We start from the raw sequence: 25,162 nt of genomic DNA on the forward strand, positions 1-25,162 counted from the left end.
TAGTTCTTATAACATTTCAATTAATTAAATACTTAAAATTAAATAAGGGTTTTCTTATCTGAAAGAGCAGATATGGGACAACAAAATTAAAAACATTAGGTTACACCTTTAAAAAACCGCGATAAGTTATATTTTATAGATTATATCTTGGAAATATTAAAAAAGGATTAAAGATACCAAATGTAAAATTTAGAATCACGTAAACATTTTATGGTATAAAAAATAAAGACAAATAAGTATTTAGCATACATGTAAGTGCGTGCACGAATACATATTGAATATACAACAATAATTATAACTAGAGCAGAGCTCGTGGCAAAGCCACGAGTAGGTCTTCCGTTGTTGCTGCGGGTTGCAAATATATGTGTCAAACGATCGTAATGACTAAACTTGCAGTTCTGCTTTTGTTATAACAACGTGTTGTGATTGAAAGCCTGTATATAAAACATGTTTTGAAAAAGAAAGGAAGAAAATGTTTTAGAAAAACTATTTGTCGAATACAGTTTGTGTAATCGTTTCAAAAATTCTTTTAAAAATGAGATGTTAAATGGGGAGTTTTTTCACAGGGTAACATTGTTATAAACAGTATGTACTCATGATTCATGTCAGGAATTGTATTTTTTTTAAACAGAACACGCCTACAAAACACGTAACCTTTCTCTGAGATAACTTCTTTATTTAAATCTTTCTAAATTTTTGAAGACTATTTGCAAGTTTAGAATTGTTACGTGCTGACAAAATTTAGTAATTAGTCAAAATTGATGGCATCTCTGAACTTTTCTACAGGGAAATGTGTGTCGTCTGATTTATTTAATGATACAAGTAGACTTGGATATTCAAAATAATATATAATAAGCTAAAAAAAAAAAAAGATCAGCGGGAGAATTTATGCAAAAGCGAGCATCTAAATTTTACACCAGATGGTGCTGTTTCATAGAGACATTGCTATGTATCGTGAATTAAATAACCCTAATATTTACAGAAATGAATATTACCTCTCTCAACGATGTAATAATATGCAAAATCCTTATTATTATGTCAGTGGGTTGATTTATAAAAATGAAAAAAACTTCAATACGCTTTCGTAAATTGGAATTCTGGGAAGGAATTAGACAGTCCCGTGTTAGAGAAATTCGAAGAAGTTATGAAACTGGTCAGTTTCTAGATCAAACTGCGCATTGATGTATTAAAAGACTATCATGTGTATCGTCTGTAGCAACGGTCCGGTATCCGTATGTGCAGTCATACATTGTATGTATATCGATACACCTTTACCTCCTCACCTACAGCTATACAAATGAGAGTGCAACCTTCATATACACATGCATAGTATTATAGTTCTGGAAACTATTTATCTTGTATTTTAATATATTGGGTATTCATTGTTCACCTAAAATTAGTATTCCACTAGCTGGCTGTAGCAAACCTTGTTAGTAAATTAAGTTGCATTACAACCTCATAATACACAACTTCAATTAAAAGGTTGTAACATTTTCTCCTCAACGTGTCAAAGTTTGACTTCCAACTTTCAATTATAATATATTATGAATTATTCTGTTCATAACTATAGAAGTTTAGCGTGGTCAACAGGTTGATTTATTAGCCACATTCTTAGGTAAGGATTTCACATCTTTAATGTGAAGATGATTGACTTCGAATAATAGTCTTATTGTTGATAAAAGCACATTCCAACTGTTTCTCAATTACATATGTTCTGAGTTGTGTGCGCTAAAGCGACACAAGATTTTCGGTCGCACGTGGCGATTGAATTAACACAGACTGACCGAATAAACAAACGGGTGGGAAAGTGAAAGTGAAAGTGAAACACGTTGAGGAGAAAATGTTACACATAAGAAGAAGTCGCCAAAAATGATTTTCGACATACAGTGGAGCCTCAGATATCCGGACGCCAGATATCCGGACGCTTCACTTACCGGTCGATTTTTATTGGGAACGGAATTTTTACACAATAATTTGTCTCGTTTATCCGGAATTCCGCGTTCCGGATCCGGACGGTCAAATTTTACCACATAATACAATTTTCCTTTAAATTTTACCTCATTTAACCGGACGGTCACATTTAAGTGTTCGGGGGGCACAAAAGTTTTTTATGCGCAAGTGCAAATTGGTGTAAAAACATCTGACACTGGTTGTTGGTTTTAAACAATGCCTTCGTCCGGTAATCGGGGTCACCTGGTCACGTTATGTACTCGCCCGAGAATATTACGATAACCATGGATGCGACATGTTTAATTATCGCCATTTAACTTATGAACTGTTATTGTTTGATTAAAATGTCATGAAAATTGTTTAATTTGTGTTTAAAAAAGTCAACTATTGATTGAATTAAAATTCTATTAATCGTAGTGTGATTAGATCGTTCGTACGCCTATTCATTTTAAAACGTAATTGAAATGAAATATTTGATAATTTGAGTTCTGTTTACGATAGTTATTAAGACAGCTTGGGATGTTCAGCTTATCGACATTAATTTTATAGCGTGTGTTCAATTAACAGTGTAATAATAATTTATGCCAAACATGGCGTGGATGATTGTTCACGCTACTTGTAAATATCGCTTTCGTGCAATTAACTCTATAGAAAGATGGATACGTAAAATTAGCTTGGGTAAGTTCTGTCAATGAAAAAATAGCTTGGACAATTATCAATAAGGGAATATATACAGATTTTCACCCATTTTCAATCATCAAGTGTTGAGCAGCTTCAAACATGTCAACACCACCGGCCAAGAGAGCGAGAGTTGCGATCACCGCTAGCTTGAAGAAAAAGATTTGTCAGCGTAAAGTGGAACACCGACTCTCTTCTCTTCGCTTTGTTATGCGAATGTAATAAAAGTATCGGTTTAATACAGTGATTGTTATGTACATGTACATGTGTTGCCTTGAAGAATGTAGTGCTTGGTTTCATGTGGAAAAAACATGTACCTTAAATAATGTTTTTATTATGTTTTATTAATTTAAAAAAAAACTAAACTTTTTTTGTAGTGCTTATGGCTATCAAAATAAAATATTTAATTGTATAATTAATTTATGAGTTATGTTTCCATAAATATTAAAGGTAAATATCACAATTCAGATATCCGGACGCTTCACCTATCCGGACGATTTGGCCTGGGGACAAAAGTGTCCGGATAAGTGAGGCTCCACTGTATCTGGATATCTTTTCGCCAATTTAAAAAAAAATCCAGCGCAAGCACTTGTCAGCGGGAGGAGGGGGGGGGGACGCAGCAATGAGTTCGCTTCCACACTCAAATGAACAACCATGTATTAGAAAAACTACAGAGTGATTAATATGTGATCGATAGAATCTAATCTTAAGGGTGTTGTTTACTCAGGGTTTGAGTTCTCGAATTCGGATTGTTATAAAGTTCAATGTCATGAGTAAAATTTGTTCTAAACACAAAAAGTATCTGTGAAATGAATTATTATTGACATAACATTCGATATTTCTACTAAATTATGGAATTATGCCAAAACAAAAATAGACTTTAAGCCAAACAGAGGAATTTCGGACTAAATTTTGCAGATTTTGTTTTCTGCTAAAACATTTTTGGAAGTACTCTGATATTAAAAGTTAAAATTTTATATTTTAGTCTATATAATTATGCATATTTTCTGGTAGTTTTACTTCATTTATTCATTGTAATAACCGTATGGCATGAATTTAAAGAATATTGAAATATGCTTAAAAACAAGAAAAGACCATATCTCAAAATTTTGATCATTGACCTCATATAAATTATATGCCAACAGAATAAGATCAATATAAGTGGTTTAATACTATAAATGTTTTTGTATTATCATCATTCATTTTTTTGTAAAATTGGATCAAAAATGGGTAGGAATTTGAAAAGTGATAGAGGAAATTCGGACTGGAATATTTATAAAAATTGTGAAGGAAAACTTAATGCTTTGTATGTATTTAGTGTCACTGCCATTCATAAATTGTATTTCATTTTCAAAAGTGTTGAGCAATTTGTATTTTTTTCACAATTAAGAAAATCTCAATCATTGTGTAAAATTTTAAGTGATTTTTCTTTAATTTTCCAAAAATATAGTTACAATGGCCATTAACTCAAAAAGTAGGTCATTGACCTACTTTTTTGAAAATGAAAAATAACACTACAATAAAAGGTATATAACACACAATAGTTGGTTTTTCATTATCATCAGTGGATTTTTTTTTCATCCTGAGTAAATGTCATCCTTAAGTTGTTTAAAACTCAATTGAATATTCTTTCAAATAATTATCAAATGCCTCAATTCAGGACAATTCATGACATTCTTTTATCGTGCTAGCACCTACTGCAAACATGTTACATGGAACTTTGATTATAATTTGAGTTGATTTTTAAACTACCTTGTACTCTATCGTATAATTAAATCAATGCTTAATCAGCTGTACAAGTAAAATAAATGTATTTTTTCATCTTAAACCTAAATAATAGTTAAAACATAATAAATATAGTTCTGTCCGTGCAAAATATGAAACATGAACGCGTGATAAGGTACATGTAGAAGAACACGAGCCGACCGCGGATCACTTGTCCACTTGCGCTATATCTCCTCGGTCATGTGCGAGGGATGATCATCATTTAATATTTCGGGGGGGGGGTTTAAAATTTTTTAGATATACAAACCAACCATTAATTTATTTCTGACGATGTTTCCGAGTTGGAGTAATATCGTTCATTAATTATATTCATTTTCAATCAAATGTTTAATTAAATAAATACAAGATGGACAAACATTTTTATAACATAAAATTAAAACAGTTCTTGTATTTACGACTTTATAAACTCAAACACGTTTATATTCATCTAAGTGTGCGTCGCGGTGTGCGATTCTTGTGTATGAGATAACCGCTTACCGCTAGGTAGTGCAGCCGTGGCTGATCTCCTCGGCCGTGAACGAAGGATAGATTACGTAAAGGTATAACGCACAGACACGCACAGCACGCAACCCAGGACGACTTGTAAAGTTTGCAGTATAATGACCATATTCTATCAAATAAAAGTTCTTTATTTTAAACTTAAAACCCACAATTGATCTATGTCTGATATTGCTTTAGATTGAGAATGACATTGCTTTTATTAATTAGCTGAACAGTTTCTTAATTGACACTGAATCGTTTAGTCCATAAACCTTTATGTGTAATCAAAACTAAAACAATTCTTGAGTTCGCGGCTAAATAAACTCGTATATGAGAGACGCAACTCTCGTGTATTAGATAACCGTTGACCTCTAGGTAACCCAGCCGCGACCATGGTGACCGATTTTCTCGGCCGCGGTGAGGGCGAGTTTCGTTAACCTGGCCAAATTGCCGCGAGTACTGGTCAACACGTATTACTTTTTCCCTCACATTATGCAATACCCGAACACAAAAACAGTTTAATGAGATCAATAAAGTCACAAACAACATTTTTTGCAGCGACGCCCATATCGATAAATTTACCGTTTTAGAGTTATGAAGCAAAGACTTTTAAGGGCTCTAGACCTCTCATTTTTGGGGCTATCCCCTTTTTATGGTATCAAATGAAAGCTCTGCATATTCTGCACAACTTTTGTTCTATATGTGTGTATAAATAATTTACAACTAAAAAGTTATTGAGCAAAGATATAAGCAAAATTTAACATTTTTTGAAACATAAATTTCGATGTAATTTTTTAAGGAGTATACGTGGGTTAATCAAACATTTAAAACTAGGAGGACAACGTTCAAGGTGTCTACATTAAAGATTTGTAAATTAAAACTACTTGCTACGGATCAACTCGGAGCCTTTGCAGGTACACGAGACCCACTAAAACAATATTCAAAGAGGAATAACTCAAAACCGGAAGTAGCGATTTTACAATTTTTTGTGCTATTGTCATTTCCAATAAACCCTGAAAATTTGAATAAAATCTAATGACAAACAAGCGAGATATTACAGTTTAAAGAAACGTCTAGAAGAAAAAGAAGAAGAACTAGAGCAAAGCTCGTTGCAAAGCAACGAGTGGGTCTTCCGTTAATGTCGAGAGTAAAGCTTGATGTTCCTGCAAGAAGCAGAGTTTTTAAATCAATAACAAGAGCAACTTAAACAAAAAGATAAAAAAATGAATAATTCTTGGTACGACTTAACAAAATACGAATGATTCTATGTGGGAATTAACAAAAACCTTTACGATTCCAAGAACGACTTAACAAAAAATTCCGAATGTGGCAAAGTATGACTTAACATAAATCAAATTATTTTTGGTATGAGTTGAATTTTACGCTATTTTTTAAACCAAGAACGCGGAATCAAAATTTCCGAAAAAAATCAATTTTAAACCCCTATATCTATTTAATGCAACTTCTGATTTAAAAACGGATTTTAATTTCGTGTCCGAAGTAAAACGATAGTTCTATCTTCTCTGTTAATGTCATAGCTTTATCTTTTATAAAAAATGAGAAAAGATCCGGATAAAATCACTTTTTAAAACGTGAAAAACGTCAAAATGTGACGAATGTGATGACGTCATCAAATAATTTTTTTCATATCAGAGATCTTTTTAATACCCATAAAATCTGTAAATTTTAAAGCAATCGATGCAAGCGTTTTATAAATATTTGAGTTGGATAAAAAATAATAAGACAAGAATTTAATACATAACTCTGCGATTACCTTAATCTTATGCCTATAAATATGGTTCAAGATCACTGCAAACCCTTTACCCAAAGGCACTCTGTGGATGAGTATGAACCAGATTGAGCCAAAGGGAGAGAATCTATGCTCCGGATAAGTAATCTTGACAGAGATCGGGCAGATAAATATGCCTTTCTATCTAACTATGAAATAGTTTTCGTGCTATCTGCTATCGGTGAATAGTCATCAAAACCGTTCACCAGCAGCATTTATTCAATTTCTCTCATTTTCAAACTCAGAACACCTCTGATGTAATCTGATCGCTGCATTAAATTCTTAGTCCGATAAATCTGAGTTGTTTATCATAGAAAAAATTCTGCATTGCCGACAAATAAAGTTTTTTTTTGGATAATAAAATACATATTTACTATTTGGACACTAGCAAGATTATTATCCCCCTCGACAGCAACTATTTCTCTCGGCTTGGCCTCATGATATAGTTGCTGTCTTGGTGGAAAATAAACTTGCTACATTCTCATAGCCAGTAAAAAGGTATATAATGTCCAATCCACCTACATTCCGAGTTATATAACCTGCAATATCACTGTGCAGTCAACACAACAGTCATAGCCGCAAGTTTCAAAATTTACTCCTGCTTGTCATGCACTTAACATTAGGAGCCTTCATATTGCATACCAATTCTAACAGGAGACACCCCTCTAACTAAAGATAATCATTAAAATTCATTTTATGAATCATTACAACACTCATAAGCCTTCAAGTACAGCAAATCTCAATTTTACAAAATTATTAACAGGCACTTTATTCGAAACTGTCCCTTGCTCCCTTTAACTTAGTACATTATCGTTTAATGAAAAGATGTTTTGTCTTAGACTTAGAAAGCTAATGCAATTCTGAGAAAAAGTATACCAAAAAGTCCCAATTCCATTGAAGTTTAAGAAAAATATGGCCATTGAAGTGAACCCTCCATTTCAACTTTCCTCTATTCAACACAGCCTTATTGGGTTCTCCATTATAAAACATCTTTGCCTAACCTTTTAGAGGTCAATTGTTTATCAACCTCCTTCAATAAGAAACCTTTCTCAATACAACATACATCTACATGATATTATCATGATAAAAGCATCACATCACTTAGAAATGCCCTTACATGTACACTGTATACCCCCCCCCCCCCACTCTAATCCTTTGATTTTCATTAAAAGTCATTGTTTGAAATTTTTTACCTAATTTTATGAAACTTGTGGCAATTTTCACACATATTTGAAAATAATCATCAATGATACTAAATTTTGATCTTTTTTTTTTTTGTTTATTGAATTATCATTATAATTAACAAATAGACATGTATTCCTGCATGTGAATTCTTTTATCCATTAAAAAAAGTAAGCTAACAATCATATTAAGTGAATATTTAATCTATTCTGGTTTCTGGTCTCCTTTCAACTATGCTAAAACAGTAAGACCTACAAGTTCAACATCTGCCTTATATTAAAGTTAAATTCAAACACACCTGGGTAGCTGGAGACAAGGGAGACTTCCATGAAAAATGATCAAATTTTACTACAAGTTTTCCTACATTTGTATGCATGTATACATTATAAGGTAAGAATTTGTTGTTTCTTATTCATTTCAAAAGTAATTATCATGGCAGATGTTATTTGAAGGTCAAATTTACATTCACATATCCTTCATGTAATCTTAATGGTGACAATTGGACCGGAAAGAGTGAGGTGATTTTTAAATTATAAACACATCTAAATATTGATCATTATAAAATTATAAAAAACAAAATAAAGGAAACATAATTGCATACTTTTATTGAAAACAAATTTTCACAGCTAACAATTGTAAATTACTTTAAACACTAATAAACAGCCTTAATTTTGTTTGTTATAATTTCTTATCAAACACAAACCACAACAAGGCATGATGCTTAACTTAGAGTTCCATTACAGTAACTGTTCATGAATTATCCGATTTAATTTGAATTACCGGTATTAAATAGTCTGTAGAACACAAGGAATATGCATGTGGGTAGAGGTGACAGGTTATCATCAAGAGCTGAAAAGAATCAATAGGTAAAAATCCATGTGGCCACCAATTGCTGAAATAAAAAAAAATCAATAAGCTGTGTTAACATGCATGTACTAATAATAGATGTGTTTATATTAACATATTCATAGTATTTCTGAAAAAATACACTGACCATGCAGTGTAATTTGTATGACATATCCCGATACATGACATTATCATTTAGTCACTACAAAAACAAAAAATTGCATATCAAGTCTTGATATACCATTTAAAAATTTTCTTAGGCATAGACATATATCAAATTGAGAGAGAAAGAGAGAGAAAGAGAGAGAGAGAGAGGGAGAGAGAGAGAGAGAGAGAGAGAGAGAGAGAGAGAGAGAGAGAGAGAGTTTTTTTCTCATAGTGCAACTGTTTACAGTCAATTTTTCAATTCGTAAACTACAAAGGAATATTGTAGATTGGCAAATAATCACGATGGTCTAAATTTCACTACGTTTGCGATTTAATATTTTCTTGCGAAATTAAAGGACCCAGCAAGAATAATATCATAAGTTTTAAAAAACGTTTAAATGCTTATATTCTGATCAATTGAATTTTTAAGCACCGTGAAATTAAAACCATCACAATTGGTACTTTAGTAGAAAATTGTGAAATTTTAACACCGAGGAATTAAACGACTTACAGTATTTCATCCGAACATCGTCAAAGTATAATTTTCTGCTATACCATGCATTTCTTATTAAATGAATTCTACTGGGTTTTTGTTGAGGCACATGCAGTAAAAATTATTACATACATTTGTTTTACTGTAAAAATTGTTTAGATGTGTTATGCATGTAAAGTTTACCTAAACTGAATCAATGAAATTCAATATATATAAAAGATACCGGTAAACTAATCTTAAAATCAAAGGCCTGAAGGGCCATAATGGCTTACGGGTTTGATATGACTATATTTACATGGATCGAGTATGATTCCCTCTATTTCTAACAGAAACTTTAGTTTATTTATAGCTCTATAGAAAGTAAATAGCTACATGTAATTCATAGATCTATAAAAACTAACAGGACCAATATCAACATGCCCCATTTGTTGATTGGTTGAACCTTAGTGACCGAAACAGACAGGATTGAAATCTAGAAGCCTCTTTTATCAATTGATTGAAACCACCATTACTTTTAGGAAAATCATAGACTGCATAAAATAATAATGATGATGTCAGACTCAAACTCCAATATGAGACAATTTGTTTCTTTCTTTTATCCAACGACTGAAGTATATTAACTGTAAATTCATTCAACTATATAGGACACAAAAACACTTAAAACCAACATGTTCTCAAATATCAGGGGATATACCTTGTATTCCTACGCACTATGAACTTGCGCGAGAGTTGATGCACGGTGTGACGTAACAGCGCCACAGCCAGCGCGAAATCACTGCGTGTAAAAATAATATAACCAAATGATGAAATGTACTGCATGTTATGTACTATAATTAATGAATTCTCATGAAATCTACACCAACAAGTATTATTCCATTTTATTTGTATTTCATAAATGTATATTTATTCATATTTTTCTGGGTTTTTTTTCAACTTTTTTAAGAGGCTGACCTTCACAAGCTTTTATAAGAAATATAGATTCACAAGGCAGTTCTAACACCTTCGATCTGTTTTATTTTTTTCCCTTTGTACAGAGATATATAAACTCTTTGGGGGGGGGGGGGCAAGAAACAGGCAGAACTATGCAATTACAGCAAACTTGTTTTGACACCAAATTTAATTAAAATTAATTACTGCACTTTAACTTTGCAGTCAGTCTCTCTTCACATGACATGTGTACACAGTCATTTACAGAGGCATATACTATACGATGTCTCTATGCTATAGTAATGTGACATCGCTTCCGTATATGACTTGCAATCAAGCTTAACTGCATATTGTTTTCTTATTTGAGTACATTTGGTCTCAAGTTTCCAATATTTTTACGACAAATAAACAGTTAAATCATAGCACAACCAAGGTAAGTCCATCGAGGGAACATTGTGCTATTTTTAGATCTTGGAAAATCCCCAACATTCGATAATGGCGGAGGTGTCGAAGAAGGCGCATTATATTAAAACAAGTAGTAATTGTCCCTCTATTTATGCATTTATTACCGATTTATAATCCCAGTTTCAATATATCTCAATCACAAGTTCAGTTAAACACTTTCCCCCTTGCTGAGATCGATGTCGATCGAAGTTAGCGACGCTGTCTGCGGGTGCAAACGTTTTTATGAAGATTGAACGAAATAACGACAACTTTACATTAACTTATCACTGTTAGGATCTGAAATAATTTGGAAAAGATTTTTTGCTTATAATACATGTAAGTATGCATAGCGGAAAGCATGGCGGTACTGTGTGATGCATGGCGGGGGCCTATACCTCTATGCAAAAACGGCCTAGGGAAAACACTGCAGCTGATATTCATTCGCGTTAGATTTCGAGTTTGTTTAAATAAAGTCAATTCATATTGGTTACAATAACATAAGTGATAATAACATATGGAAAATATAATCTTGCTTAAAGATATTTATTATGAACAACAAACAGTTAACTTTGCAACATTCGAATAGAACTATTTTTTGTCGCGCATGTTCAGATAACTGAACTCTTTGCCGTAAAGATTATCCGGCAACTAGATGGCCGTAAGCCATAAAAATACAATGCTTCTGTGAAATAATAAAATCTTGAGAAGAATATTTTATAAATATCAGGTAACATTAACCTAAAGTCTGAACTTGAAGTTCTTTTCATCTTGCACTCTGTTTTACATGCTCTTTCACAGACGATAACCACATATGACGGAGAGCCAGACGAAAGGTCTAAGTTTAATTAGATTGAATATCTACAATGTCAAATATATTTATTTAATTAAGCACAAGCCTGTCTGAGTTTTTTAATTCATTAATTAAGTGAAGGCGATATGGAAAAGATCTGGTATATTCAAATATTTAGGGCTTAGTTATCATCATGCAAACATGCACTCTAATTACAGCATTCTAATCTTTTGTACTTTAGGACCCCCACCCCTTTTATATTGCACTGTTTTACAGTGTGTGGAGTGTTGTGCAATACAAAATAAGACATGCATATACATAATAATAAATATAAATTAAAGAGTGGTGTGCAAAACATACACGTGAAAATACACTGGACAGATAATATTCCGAGATTCCTCTGACTCTAACGCCCGCTTTTAAATTGTGCCGCACGTCAAAAGCAGAGGTCAGAGTCATCTCGGATTAGATTGAAAAGTGCAAATACTTTGAAAAGAAAAAGTCAATACGACATATCCTATATTGAAACATACCTTTATAATCTGTCATATGTTAGCTGAGCTGAAATTTCCACTATCGACGTCTTGCAGGCCATGCTTCTTTTAAAAATGTAGACACACCGCTATCAGCTGTTGATCGCAGTCAAAACATGGCGAGTTGACATGGGGGATCGTACGATAATTATTTCGATTAAAACTTATAAGACCAACAAAAACTAACAACTTAATTATCGATCGAAGTAAGGAAATCGTTTCGATAAACACTCTGATTAACATTTTAAAAAAAGGAGTTCGGTTTAATGATATATACGAATTGTTTTCAGCAGGAGTTACTTACAGTGAGAGGTTTGCACTATTTTTTAAACCAATAACGCGGAATCAATATTTCCGGAAAAATCAATATTTAAACCCCGATATCTCTGCAATACATGATACGATTTTAAAACGAATTTCAGTTTTCTATTTAGCGTTGCAAACTCTACCATATGCATATACTTTTATGCTTTCTTATCAAGTTTTATGATCAGTACGAATCGTTTTCAGTAGAAGTTACTTTCAGTGTGAATTTTGCACTATTTTTTAAACCAAGTGCGCGGCATCAAAATTTCCGTAAAACTCAATTTTTAAACCCCAATTTCTCTTTAATTCATCGTCCGATTTAAAACGGGTTTCAGTTTTAAATTAAGCTTAATAAAAGCTTCTTTGCTGCTTTATGATTAATATCAAATTATTGGTCAGAAAAGAGTTATTATGAAAAGACTTAGTAGCCCTTCTGGCCCCTAATTTGAGGGGTCAGCCCCCTTTTTTTTTATATCAAATTAAAGGTCTTGCAAATATAAACATATATTGTTCAACAAGTGTTCACGAATTGTTAACCGTTATAAAGATATCGGAACAACTGTGTTTTAGGGGCCAACCCTTCAACTCCTTACTGGGGCCACCAACAAAAATTTTTTAGGTATCACATTGTAAACAACATTATTTTCAGCAACTTTTGTTATACAATGTTTTTCAAAATATTTCTCCTTTTTAAGATAATATTGATCAAAGTTTTGGACTTCTGGCCCCTTAAAACTCCTAATTATGTAACATATGACTTTAGTATGGTCCAGTATAGATGAACAGCTGTACAATGAACATTTTTGCTTCTATAATTAATAACAAATTATTTTTCAGTAAAGAGTTATTACATACAGACTTTAGAGCGCTCTTGGCCCCTAATTTGAGGGGCCAGCCACTTTTTCTTCATATTAAATAAAAGATCTTATTAATATAAACATATTTTGTTTAATAAGTGTTCAAAAATTGTTGACCGATTTGAAGATATCTGAACAACAGTGTTTTAGGGGCCGACCCTTAAACTCCTTACTGGAGCCACAAACCATAAATTTTAAGGTGCCATTTTCTAAAGAACATATTTTAAGCAACTTTTGTTCAACATTGCCTTTCAAAATATATCTGCTTTTCAAGATATTAATGATTAAAGTTTTGGTCTTCTGGCCCCTTGAAACCCCTAATTACGTAACAAATGTTTAAAATAAGGTACTTTGTAGATAAACAGCTGTACAATAAATATTTTTGCTTCTATAATTAATGACAAATTATTGCTCGGTAAAGAGTTAATATTAAAAGAGTTTAGAGCCCTCCTGGCCCCTAATTAAAGGGGCCAGGCCCTTTTTGTTAAAACAAAACAAAAGCTCGTGTAAATCTTAACAACTTTTGCATTACATGTTTTAACAAATTATCTACAGGTTAAAAGATATTTTGCAAAACGTGTTAAAATTTTGCCAAAAATTTTGGTGCTAATTTTTTACCTCGGGCGAGCTTCGGCGCCGTGCGCATTTTCCACAATGTCAAATACAGAGGATCATCTACAGACATCCATCTACATATCCCTGAAAGTTTCACGTTTCTTTACCATTTAGTTTCGGAGGAGTTACGTGGACAAAATAGTCCTTAAAAATTCACAAAATCTTCAAAATCTCAAACCGGAAGTGACATCATCAGCTCAAAATTTTATATTCGCAAGCACGTTTTATGTTCTATCAGTCCTGTAAATTTGGTGAAAATCGATCAAATAGTTTTTGAGTTATAGCTCTCGAAAAATGTCAGAGGGAAAATATAGAATAACTAGAGCAAAGCTCGTTGCAAAGCAACGAGTGGGTATTCCGGTAATGTCAAAAGTAAAGCTAGAAGTTCCTGTAAGAAGCAGGGTTCTTTAACCAACAAACATAAGAAACTAAGACCAAAAAAATCGAATTATTCTTGGTACGAGTTAACAAAATCCGAATGATACCAAGTACGAATTAACCAACCTTATCAATTTCACGAACGACTTAGCAAATACAAATCCGAATCTGTAAAAGTACGATTTAACAATTATCGAATAAATTTAGGTACGAGTTAATTTAACTCTGAACATAAAACTATTTTCTTAACCAAGAATGTGGAATCAAAATTTCCGGAAAAATCAATTTTTAAACCCCTATATCTCTGTATTGCATCGTCCGATTTTAGAACGGATTTCAGTTTTGAATTATGAATAATAAGCCCTTATTTTCTGCTTTATGATTAATAACTAATTATCGCTTAAAAATAAGTTATTATGAAAAGACTTTGTAGCCCTTTTGGCCCCTTATTACAGGGGCTGGCCCCTTTTTCTTGATATCAAATATAAACATATTTTGTTACACAAGTATTCACGAATTGTTAACCGTTCTAAAGATATCCGAACAACTGTGTTTTAGGGGCCGACCTTTAAACTTCTTACCAGGGCCACCAAAAAAATATTTTTAGATCCCATATCGTTAAGAACATTATTTTGAGCAACTTTTCTTCTACAAGGCTTTTCAAAATATTTCTCCTTTTCTAGATATTAATGACCATATTTTTAGACATCTGGCCCCTTGAAACCCCTAATTACGTATCATATGTCTTAGGTATGGTACCGTATAGATAAACAGATGTACAATGAACATTTTTGGTTCTATAATTGATAACAAATTATTTTTCAGTAAAGAGTTATTATAAAAAGATTTGCGAGCCCTCTTGGCCCCTTATTTGAGGGGCCAGCCCTAATTCCTTGATATCAAATAAAAGGTCTTGTAAATATAAACACATTTTGCTCAACAAGTGTTCAGAAATTGTTGACAGTTCTAAAGATATCTGAACAATTGTGTTTTAGGGGCCGACCCTTAAAATCCTTACTGGGGCCACCAACAAAAATTATTAAGGTAGCATATTGTTAAGAACATTATTCTTAGCATTTTTTGTTCTATAATGCTTATCAAAATATTTCTCCTTTTCTAGATACTAAAGATCAAAGTTTTGAACTTCTGGCCCCTTGAAACCCCTATTTACGTAACATATGACTTAGGCATGGTACTGTATAGATAAACAGATATACAATGAACATTTTTAGTTCTATAATTGATAACAAATTATTTTTCAGTAAAGAGTTATTGCAAAAAGACTTAAGAGACATGTTGGCCCCTTATTTGAGGGGCCAGCCCCTTTTTCTTGAAATCAAACGCAAGTCCTAGTTAATCTGAACAACTTTTGCATTACATGTCTTAACAAAATATTTACACATTAAAAGCTAGGGCCGAAAATGTGCGAAAATTTCGTGAAAGAAATTGGTGTCTATTTTTGAGCTCGGGCGAGCTTCGCCGCCTTGCGCATTTTTCAAAATATCAAATAAATAGGATCATCTACAGACCTTCATCCACTATCCCTGAAAGTTACGTGGGCAAAATGGTCCTTAAAAATTCACTAAATCCTGAAAATCTCGAACCGGAAGTGACGTCATCAGTCAGAAATTTTATAATATCAAGTATAATTGATGGTCAATGTGTCCTGTAAATTTCATGCAAATCGGTCATGTAGTTCACGAGAAATAGCGTTCGAAAAAAGTAACTTAAGTACAAAAAAGATTTTAAAAATCGAATGACATGCCAATAAGCTCTGTTTAGGCAAAATATTAGCCAATTAGGGGCTAAAAGGAGAGTATATATATGCTCTTAAAATATGGATTTTTGAGTGATTTGATATGACCTTGACACTTGATCTACAAATATCATTCGAGGTCATTGCATATCCTTTGATCAAAGGCATCATGTGGGTGAAGTATGAGCCTGTTTGGAGCAAAGGGAGATAAGATGTACTCCAGACAAGGATTTTTTAAATATAATTCTGCTATGACCTTCACAGTTTACCTTGAAAATAGGTTCAAGGTCACTACACACCCTTTACTCAAAAGCTCTGCTTATGTGAAGTCTGAGCCAAATAGGGGTTAGTAGAAAGTATATATGCTCTGAAAAAAGGATTTTTGCATGATCCGATATGATATTTCACCCTTTACCTAGACATTTCATGCAAGGTCACTGCTCATCGATTAACGATAAAGACAGTCTGTGAGTATTAGCCAGATTGGATCAAAGGGAGAGAAGATATGCCCCAGACAAGGATTTAATATATGTAATTCTACTATGACCTTAACCTTATACCTAACAACATGGTTCAAGGTCACTGCACATCCTTAACCCAAAGGAACCCTGTGGATGAGGTATGAGCCAGATTGGGCCAAGGGGAGAGAAGCTATGCTCCGGTCAAGCGATCTCGGATGGACAGACGGAAAACTGATCACTAGAAGGCGCCCACACAAACAAATGCTTTTCTATCTAATTTGAAATAGTATCCATGCTATCTGCCCATGGTGAATAGTCATCAAAACCATTCATCAGCAGAATTTGATTTCCCTCCTTTTTAAACTCGGAACACCTCTGACCTAATCAGATCACCGCATTAAATACAAAGTTTGATAACTCTAATTTGTTTATCATCAAGAAATTCTGCATCGCTGACAAATACAGTTTTATTCGGATTAATAATATACCAATTAACTGACTATTTGGACAATAGCAAGTTTATTGTCCCACCCCACAGCAACTATTTCCCTTGGCTTTGCCTCATGAAATAGTTGCTGTCTTGGGGGACAATAAACTTGCTATTGTCCTCATACCCAGTAGATACTAAATAGGCATATAATATCCCATCCACCTCCATTTCATGTTATATAACCTCCCGTTTGTAACCTTCAATTTCACTGTGTAAAGTCAACACAACAGTTAAAGCCGCAAGTTTCACAATTTATTACTGCTTCTCATGTACTTAAAATTAGGGGCCTTAATATTGCTTAGGCCTAAAAAATAAAGTTGTGTGTTTCGGGTAACCCGACCTAACCTACAAAAATGGCCCGATCCTACCATTTTTAGATGCCTGATTTTATCCGACTGTGAATTTTATCTTATTTCCAATAAAAAATACGTTTTTTAAATATGAAACAAACAAACATTTTTAGGATTCAGGCAAAAAAAATAGATAAAATAAAAAAAAAATCTCCACCTACCTAACCTAATTTTTTCATCAGTGTTACCCTAAACACACTATTTTTTTTTTTTAGGCCTTACCAATTCCAACAAGAGACATCCCATTAACTATTGATAAACATCAAAATTCATTTCATGAATCTACGCAACACTGGTAAATCTTCAAGTACAGTCACTATCAATTTTACAAAAACATTGACGGTTCTTTATCCGAAACTGTTCCTTGTACCTTTAACTTAGTACACAAACATTTTATGAAAAGACGGTTTGTCTTAGAATAAGAAAGCTAATGCAATTCTGAGAAAAAGAATACCACATATTGCAAATTCCATTGAGGTTTAATAAAAATATGGCCATTTCAGTGAAACCCCCATTTCCAATTTCCATTAGTAAACACAGATTTACAGGGTTCTCCATAGTAAAACATCTTTACCTGACCTTTTAGAGGTCAATTGTTGTTCAACCACCTTTAAAAAGAAACCTTATTCAATACAACATGCATCTACATTATATAATCATGAAAAAAGCTTCACATCACTTAGAAATATCCTTACATGTATACCCCCCCCCCATCTTTTGATTTTCATAAAAAGTCATGGTTAAAAATGTTTTACCTAATTTTATGAAACTTATGGCAATTTCCTTGAGTCATTTCTCACACATATTTGAAAACAATCATCAATGATTCTAAAATTTGATCCTAATTATTTGTTTATTTTATGATTTACACCATTTTAATTAACAAATAGACAGCTGTCCTGCTTGTGATTTCTTGTTTTTATGAAAAAAAGTAAGCTAACAATCATATTTAGTGAATATCTAATCTATTTTGATTTCTAGTCTCCTTCTATCCATGCTAAAACAGTAAGATACAACCTACAAGTTAGACATCTGCCTTAAATTAAAATCAAATTCAAACACCCAGGTAGCTGGAGACAGAGTTGATTTCCATGAAAAATGTTCAAAATTTGACATGTTTTTCTCCTTTTTTTATGCATATATACCTTAGAAAGGTAGAAATAGGTTGTTTCTTGTTCATTTCAAAAATAATTATCATAGCAGATGTTATTTCAAAGTCAAATGTACATTTACATATCCTACATGTAATCTTAATGCAGACAATTGGATGGGGGGGGGGGTTCAATTATGTAAACACATTTAAATACCTTTTTAAAATAAAAAATAAAGGAAACATAATTGCATACTTTTATTGAAAAACAAATTTTCACAACAATTATGAATTTCTTTAAATAAGCCTTAATTTTGTTTTTCATAATTTCTTATCAAACACAAACCACAACATGGGATGATGCTTTCTTCAAGTTCCATTATTGTTCATGCATTATCCGATTTAATTTGAATTACCGGTAAAAAGTCTGTAGAACACAAGGAATATGCATGTGGATAGAGGTGACAGGTTAATCTCAAGAGCTGACCCACAAGAATCAACAGGTAAAAGCCATGTGGTGCCATGTCAGAACAAGAGTCCGTTTTTAGCTGAAATAAAAAAAAAATAATTAGCTGTGTTTACATACATGTACTAGTAATAGCTGTGTTTACATTAACATATGCATAGTATTTCTGGAAAAAATACACTGACCATGCAGTGTAATAAGTATTACATATCCAATACATGACATAACATTTAGGCAGTACAAGATCAACAATTTGCATATCAAGTCATAATATAATATTAAAAAAATTTCTTAGGTATAGACACTTATCAGATTGAGAGAGAGTTTGAGAGAGAAAGAGAGCTAGAGTTTATTTCTTGTAGTGCAACAGTCAAAAATTTCAATTCGAAAATTACAAAGGAATATTACCCATCTGAACAGCGTCAACGTACATGTATTTCCTTCTGGTATACCTGCATGTTTTATCAATTCTACCGGGGTTTTTTTTTGGCAAATAAATTTGGCGAGGGTTTTGGTTTCTTTTCTTTTAAATTACATGTTTTGAAAACAATACTATGTGTAATAAGCATAAAACATGTATGAGTAAACTTAATGAAGAATTTTTAATAGATTTTTTTTTCACAGAATGTGTTACATTACATGTATGTCAATCTCTAATATTTGCATTTCCATTGTTCTTTCCCACTGTAAGCCCATACGGAGGAGCTGCAATTATTTCTCTATAATCGCAATTGCTCTGTCAGTATACTATGACGTCATAAAGGTGTAACGTTATATATACTTTTCCATGACGTTATAGATTTAAACCACTATACGATACATCATGTGTTTTTCTCCAACTCCATTAAAATTGACGTATTTACATGTAATATTAAAACATGTTTTTGATAACATTTTAAAGGAATTACTGTTATAACATATCATTGATTCTGTTAACAAATCTATGTGAATTAAAAAGATACATTACAGTCTGAATGTTTACTTTTGATGTAATAGCTAAATGTCAAGGTCTAGGCTAATACAGGGTATTTGCGAGTGGTAAAATGCAAATATAAGTAATAAACAACGATTATTTAGTGAACATGGCGTTATGAATAGCAACTGCTCTGCTGGCATATTTTCCATGATGCGCTAGCGCGCATCATGGAATATGCCAACAGAGCAATTGCTATTCATAACGCCATGTTCACTAAATAACGTTGTTTATTTCTTAAATATTTACATTCCCCATATATTTTGCATGTAAAGCTACTGCAGATATAGCACCATAACACAGACAGGGTACTAAAAGGTAAAAACACGAGTTTTAATTGTGACGTCACAAACGTTGAACGCTGATAAATACAACGTCACAAGCGAAAATCAAAGATCACGCTTGTGGCTGTTACTGTGGCTCTTCCATTAATTTGAACTTACCCATAGGATAATACAGTAATTTGAGGTATAATTCGCATTTGCGTCCAAGGCAAGAAGGTAAAAAAAAATGTAAATATAAGCATTAAATCCTTATTTTTTGAAAGATATAGTCTCATAACTGCAACGGTGTGTGCAAACAAATTTTCATAACGCGCTAACGCGCGTTATTCAATTTGTATGCTCACACCGTTGCAGTTATGAGACTATATCTTTCAAAAAATAAGGATTCAATGCTTAATAAAAGTAGCGTATATTTCGTGCGTCATAAATTGGAAGTTTTAGTAAATATCATTTACTTGCATGGTTGCTATATATATATGTCTAACCCAAATTTTCTTCATAAAGCTACAGCTGTATGTACCACATAATTATATGTTTTGTCACAAGTATACATTTTTTAAAAATATCCAAATTCCAACAGTTGAAAGTAACTCGATGAATTTTTCATTGTCTGATAAGTTCATTGTGTTTTGTGCATGCATATATTATAAGTCTGCTGCAACAGCAGCCAATCAGCGGTATAAGCTTAATCCACTAATAGGAAAGTTTGTGGTTTAGGAGCGGGTAAAATTGTTTATGCATAATGTAGCTGACACTGACTTGAATGCGATGCTGTCAAGAACACCACACCAAATAATATTCACTTTAATGTATTGTGTTGTAAAGTAAAGGTTTTAATACAATTATTGCATCTTGCAAAACATGTGATGACTCTTATAATCATCTGTAATATATCTAATATATGTACAAGATGGGAGAAATAATGACAGAACAGACTAGGATTCGAACCTTGCCCTCTGAATCTCTAGTCAAGTGCTCTACCAACTGAGCTACATGTATCTGGCACCGGTATTCAAACCAGTCTGACCGTCACATTCCCCCCCCCCCCCCCCTTAAATGATCTTCACCCTCAAAGATCACCCCTGGCTCTTCCCCTGGCAGGAGTAAACCTGTCAGTTCCAGGGGTTGGTTACAATATCAATATTGTATAGGGATGGAACGATCCACCGATGCACCACGGTATTTATTTTGACGATATTTGGATCGTTACATTTACCATTAATACATTACGATACCTATGCGAATTTTTTGTTATTTTCCAAAAATATATTGGCTATTATTAGTCTGCGCGCCTAATATGAAAGTACAAAGATGGCCGAAAACCTCGTAAAGTTGTCAAACCTGTTAGGAAGCTAAATCTGGAGTGTGGACAACTTTTGGATTCCTTGTTAATGAAAAAGTAGTGTATATGAGACTTAAGTAATTTGTAAATTGTGCAACGCTCATTTTAAATATATCAAAATAACTTTGGACATGCGGAAATACATCGACAGATTGAATAAATTTTTAACCCTTATTCATGTTTTCATTTAGTTGCAATGTATCGTGATATGTATCGTATCGCATCTCATGTATCGTGATATGTACCGAATCGGCTAAGTACAGAATCGTCCAAGCCTTAATATTGTCACAGGATGGGAGAAATAATGAAGGACCAAACCAGGAATTAAACCTGGGCCCCCTGAATCTCTAGTCAGGTGCTCTACCAACTGAACACTGGTATTTAAACCGGTCTGACCGTCACATATATAAAAAGTTATTTTTAACAATGGTGTTCAATAAAAAATAACACTTGCAACCTTCAGTTTTTGTCTGTAATTAATCAATATTGGCGTGCGATCAGTTATCATTGAGAACCATTTTTCATCAGTGCATTGTTACGTCATTTTATCAACACATAAAATTATATACGAAAATATGATGTAACAGTGCACCAGCGAGAAATGGTCCTCGGCGAGAACTGCTCGCACGCCAGTACTGCCAGTAGTCAGATTAAAAAAAGAGAATAAAAAATTACATTTAAAACATTAACAAGGACAATTTAAGTACACATCATAACTGCTAAACAAGAAAAATTATGTGAACTGGTAGAATGGTAGGCATAGTTCTAACTTGTAACCTACATGTACAAGTACATGTACCGGGTACCCGTTGGTCTGCTAAACCTCTCTAATGATACATTGATCTGCATCATAAAAATATTAAAGACTTTTTAGTCATGTTTTAACTCTGAAGTCTGAAGTATATACAATTTTATTTACTTGATGTTACATGTATGTCTATAGGGTATTTATGTCTACATTTGGAGTCTTCCGCACAAGAATATGATCATATGTTTCTAATTAGACCCTGCTTTGAATTTTGAGTTGAAAATTCACAATCTGATTTTTTTTAAATAGATAAATTCGGTCATCCTTTCAAGTCACCCATGAACCTCGAGCAAGTCTAAACATCCAGTAAACAATGTAAAAATTACACGTTAGTAAACAAACACCCACACCATAACAAAAACATCTAACTCTGTAATTCTTATAAAATTCTTAACCCAGCAGATGTTAAATCATCAAGATATATTTGTAAATTCATACGTGATGCACATAACATAAGAAAATCTATGTATAGTACCAACTACAGTCATTAGACAAAAGTATTCGTCGCTGGCGTCAAAATGCCTTTGATGTAGTAAATTCGTCGCGGCTATTTTTGTATCGTGCTATTTATAGAAAGCACGTCGGGTTCGGAATTTCTTCTCATATATACGTCATAGTTTCTAGATTACGTCAGAGTTCAAAATTTTTGTCGGCTGTCAAAATTTTCTATAAACTTATATAAATTTTCTCGGGAAAATGCCCCCTCGTAAATTAGAGGAAATTCCGGTGGCTGTGAGAATGAAAGTTGTAGAAGCTTATAAGACAGAGAAGAATAAGGCAAAAATTGGGAGGTTGTTTGGAATATCAAGGAGTACTATTGGTAGTATTATTAAAAAATTTGAAGTTCATGGAAGTGTGGAAAACAGGCATCGATCTGGGCGGAAGCCGAAGTTCACCGTGCGCGATGAAGTCCAACTTTCAAGAATCATGAAAAGTTACAGGAGAGGGACACTGGATGACATAACGAGTGAAATAAAAAATGCAAAAGATTCTACTTTTTGTTCAAAGACTGTCAGGAAAAAAATATTTAAAATGGGATATAATAGACGGGGGCAGAAAAAGAAGATGGTCGTCAGAGTATGTAACAGGAAAAAACGCGTTTCTTGGTGCAAAGAAAAGAAAAAAAACTGGACTGTTGATGATCACTGGAAGGACTGGATATTTAGTGATGAATGTCAAGTAGAAATAGGCAATAACAACCGCGTATATATCTGGCGAAAGACCGAAGAAGTTGACAACCCCCATCTCGTGTGCCCGCCATCGAAGAGAAAACTGTCTGTTATGATCTGGGGTTGTATTTGTTACGAAGGTGTTGGAACATTGACCAGTACCTGGTAAACGGTAATATTAACTCTGAAAAATATATTGAAATATTAGAAAACAATTTGTGGCCCGTTATTGTTCGACATTTTCCTCATGGAAATTATGTGTTTCAAGATGACAATGCCCCCGTTCATAGATCGCGATTACTCAATGCCTATATGGAAGAAAATAATGTAAACACTACATAATGGCCAGCCCAGTCTCCCGATATTAATATCATTAAAAATATTTGGTTAAAACTTAAAAGACACCTGCAGTGTACAAGAAACACCATCGATTCTAAAGATCAGCTGATCGCGGAAGTGACACGTTTCTGGCAAAACATATCGGTTGATTATATTCGCCAGCTGTATGACACCATTCGAACCCGTCTACAAGAAGTAATTAAAATGAAGAGCAATCTCACAAAATATTAAGGTAAGACAACGAATATTAAAACCAGGAGAGAAGTTTTTATTAAGTAGTTAATGTAAACAAATCGCCGCCATTTTGACGTCACCGACGAATACTTTTGTCCAATGACTGTACATGTATATTTGTATACTGTATGTATGACTTTCGCCACATGTGGATTTTCTCAATAAATTGAATTGTAATTTACACAAAATTCTGGTAAAAAGGAAAGAAAAAAAAACAAGTGAAAGGTAAAACATTTGGGATTCAATTCTATTAAAAGGATTTATATTGTCTGGACTAGAACAATAACATACATAGTGACAGTGTGCACTTACTTACATGTACATCTATAGACTAAATGTTAACCAGTTAACATGCTGACATTTTAACCACTATAGACAAGAAACTTTAAAAGAAATAAAAATCCTCACCTTCTTCAGTAACATCCACATAGATCACACACTTTAATGTCCATCTTTTCGTAGCTTATCAACGGCTGATCAATGGAAACATAAACATCCGTCGACATGGTCGACAGAAGTGTGGTTGTCAGAATTTCCTCGTAAACGATTCACACGAGAATATATCCCTCCTTATACAAATATGTAGTATTGTTCCCTGTGCATGTTCATATGTTTCACAGTAACTTGAAAATGCATGTGTACACCGAAAGAATACACAACTTCTCATCTGCATTACGGCTCTCTCTTTTCTACAATGTCTATAACAATGCTGTTCGTTACTGTTTACATTCGGCGCGCGCGCGGGGGTTACAAACAGGGGGGCCCCGACAAATAGTTGCACATAAAACGTTTAAATAATGTGTGTTCATTGAATTCATAAATGATATAGATGAAAAAAAATGAAATTGAATCACAACAATTTATCTAACAACGTAATGCAGTATATGCCTGGGCCTTAAAGTGGCATTTGTTCGCTTGTGTGTCTATGTAGACATATTAACTCGTTCATGTACGATTCTCACATATTTTTGTGTTATGAAATTTGAAAAAAATAGGGCACAGAACTTTTAAAATTGATACCAAATGACATTAATTAATATATTAATAATAACTGAATTCATTTTTTTTCATAAAATGATAACGATTTTTGCTATCAGAAAAATACGTGTATGAGCTGCTGACCCCTAATTATAGGGGCCAGCCCTTTTTTCTTAATTTTAAATAAAAGCTCTCGTTATTCTAAACATCTTTTGTTCTATA

At 33.2% G+C, this 25,162-nt stretch overlaps 1 protein-coding gene across 2 annotated transcripts in view; it reads left to right on the top strand.

Moving 5' to 3' along the window:
* LOC105334289 (uncharacterized) overlaps positions 1-25,162 on the top strand; it is a 36,956-nt gene that overhangs the window by 1,274 nt on the left and 10,520 nt on the right. The window lies entirely within an intron of this gene.

The sequence above is a fragment of the Magallana gigas genome, chromosome 10 (assembly GCF_963853765.1).
Source record: "Magallana gigas chromosome 10, xbMagGiga1.1, whole genome shotgun sequence".
NCBI lineage: Eukaryota > Metazoa > Mollusca > Bivalvia > Ostreida > Ostreidae > Magallana > Magallana gigas.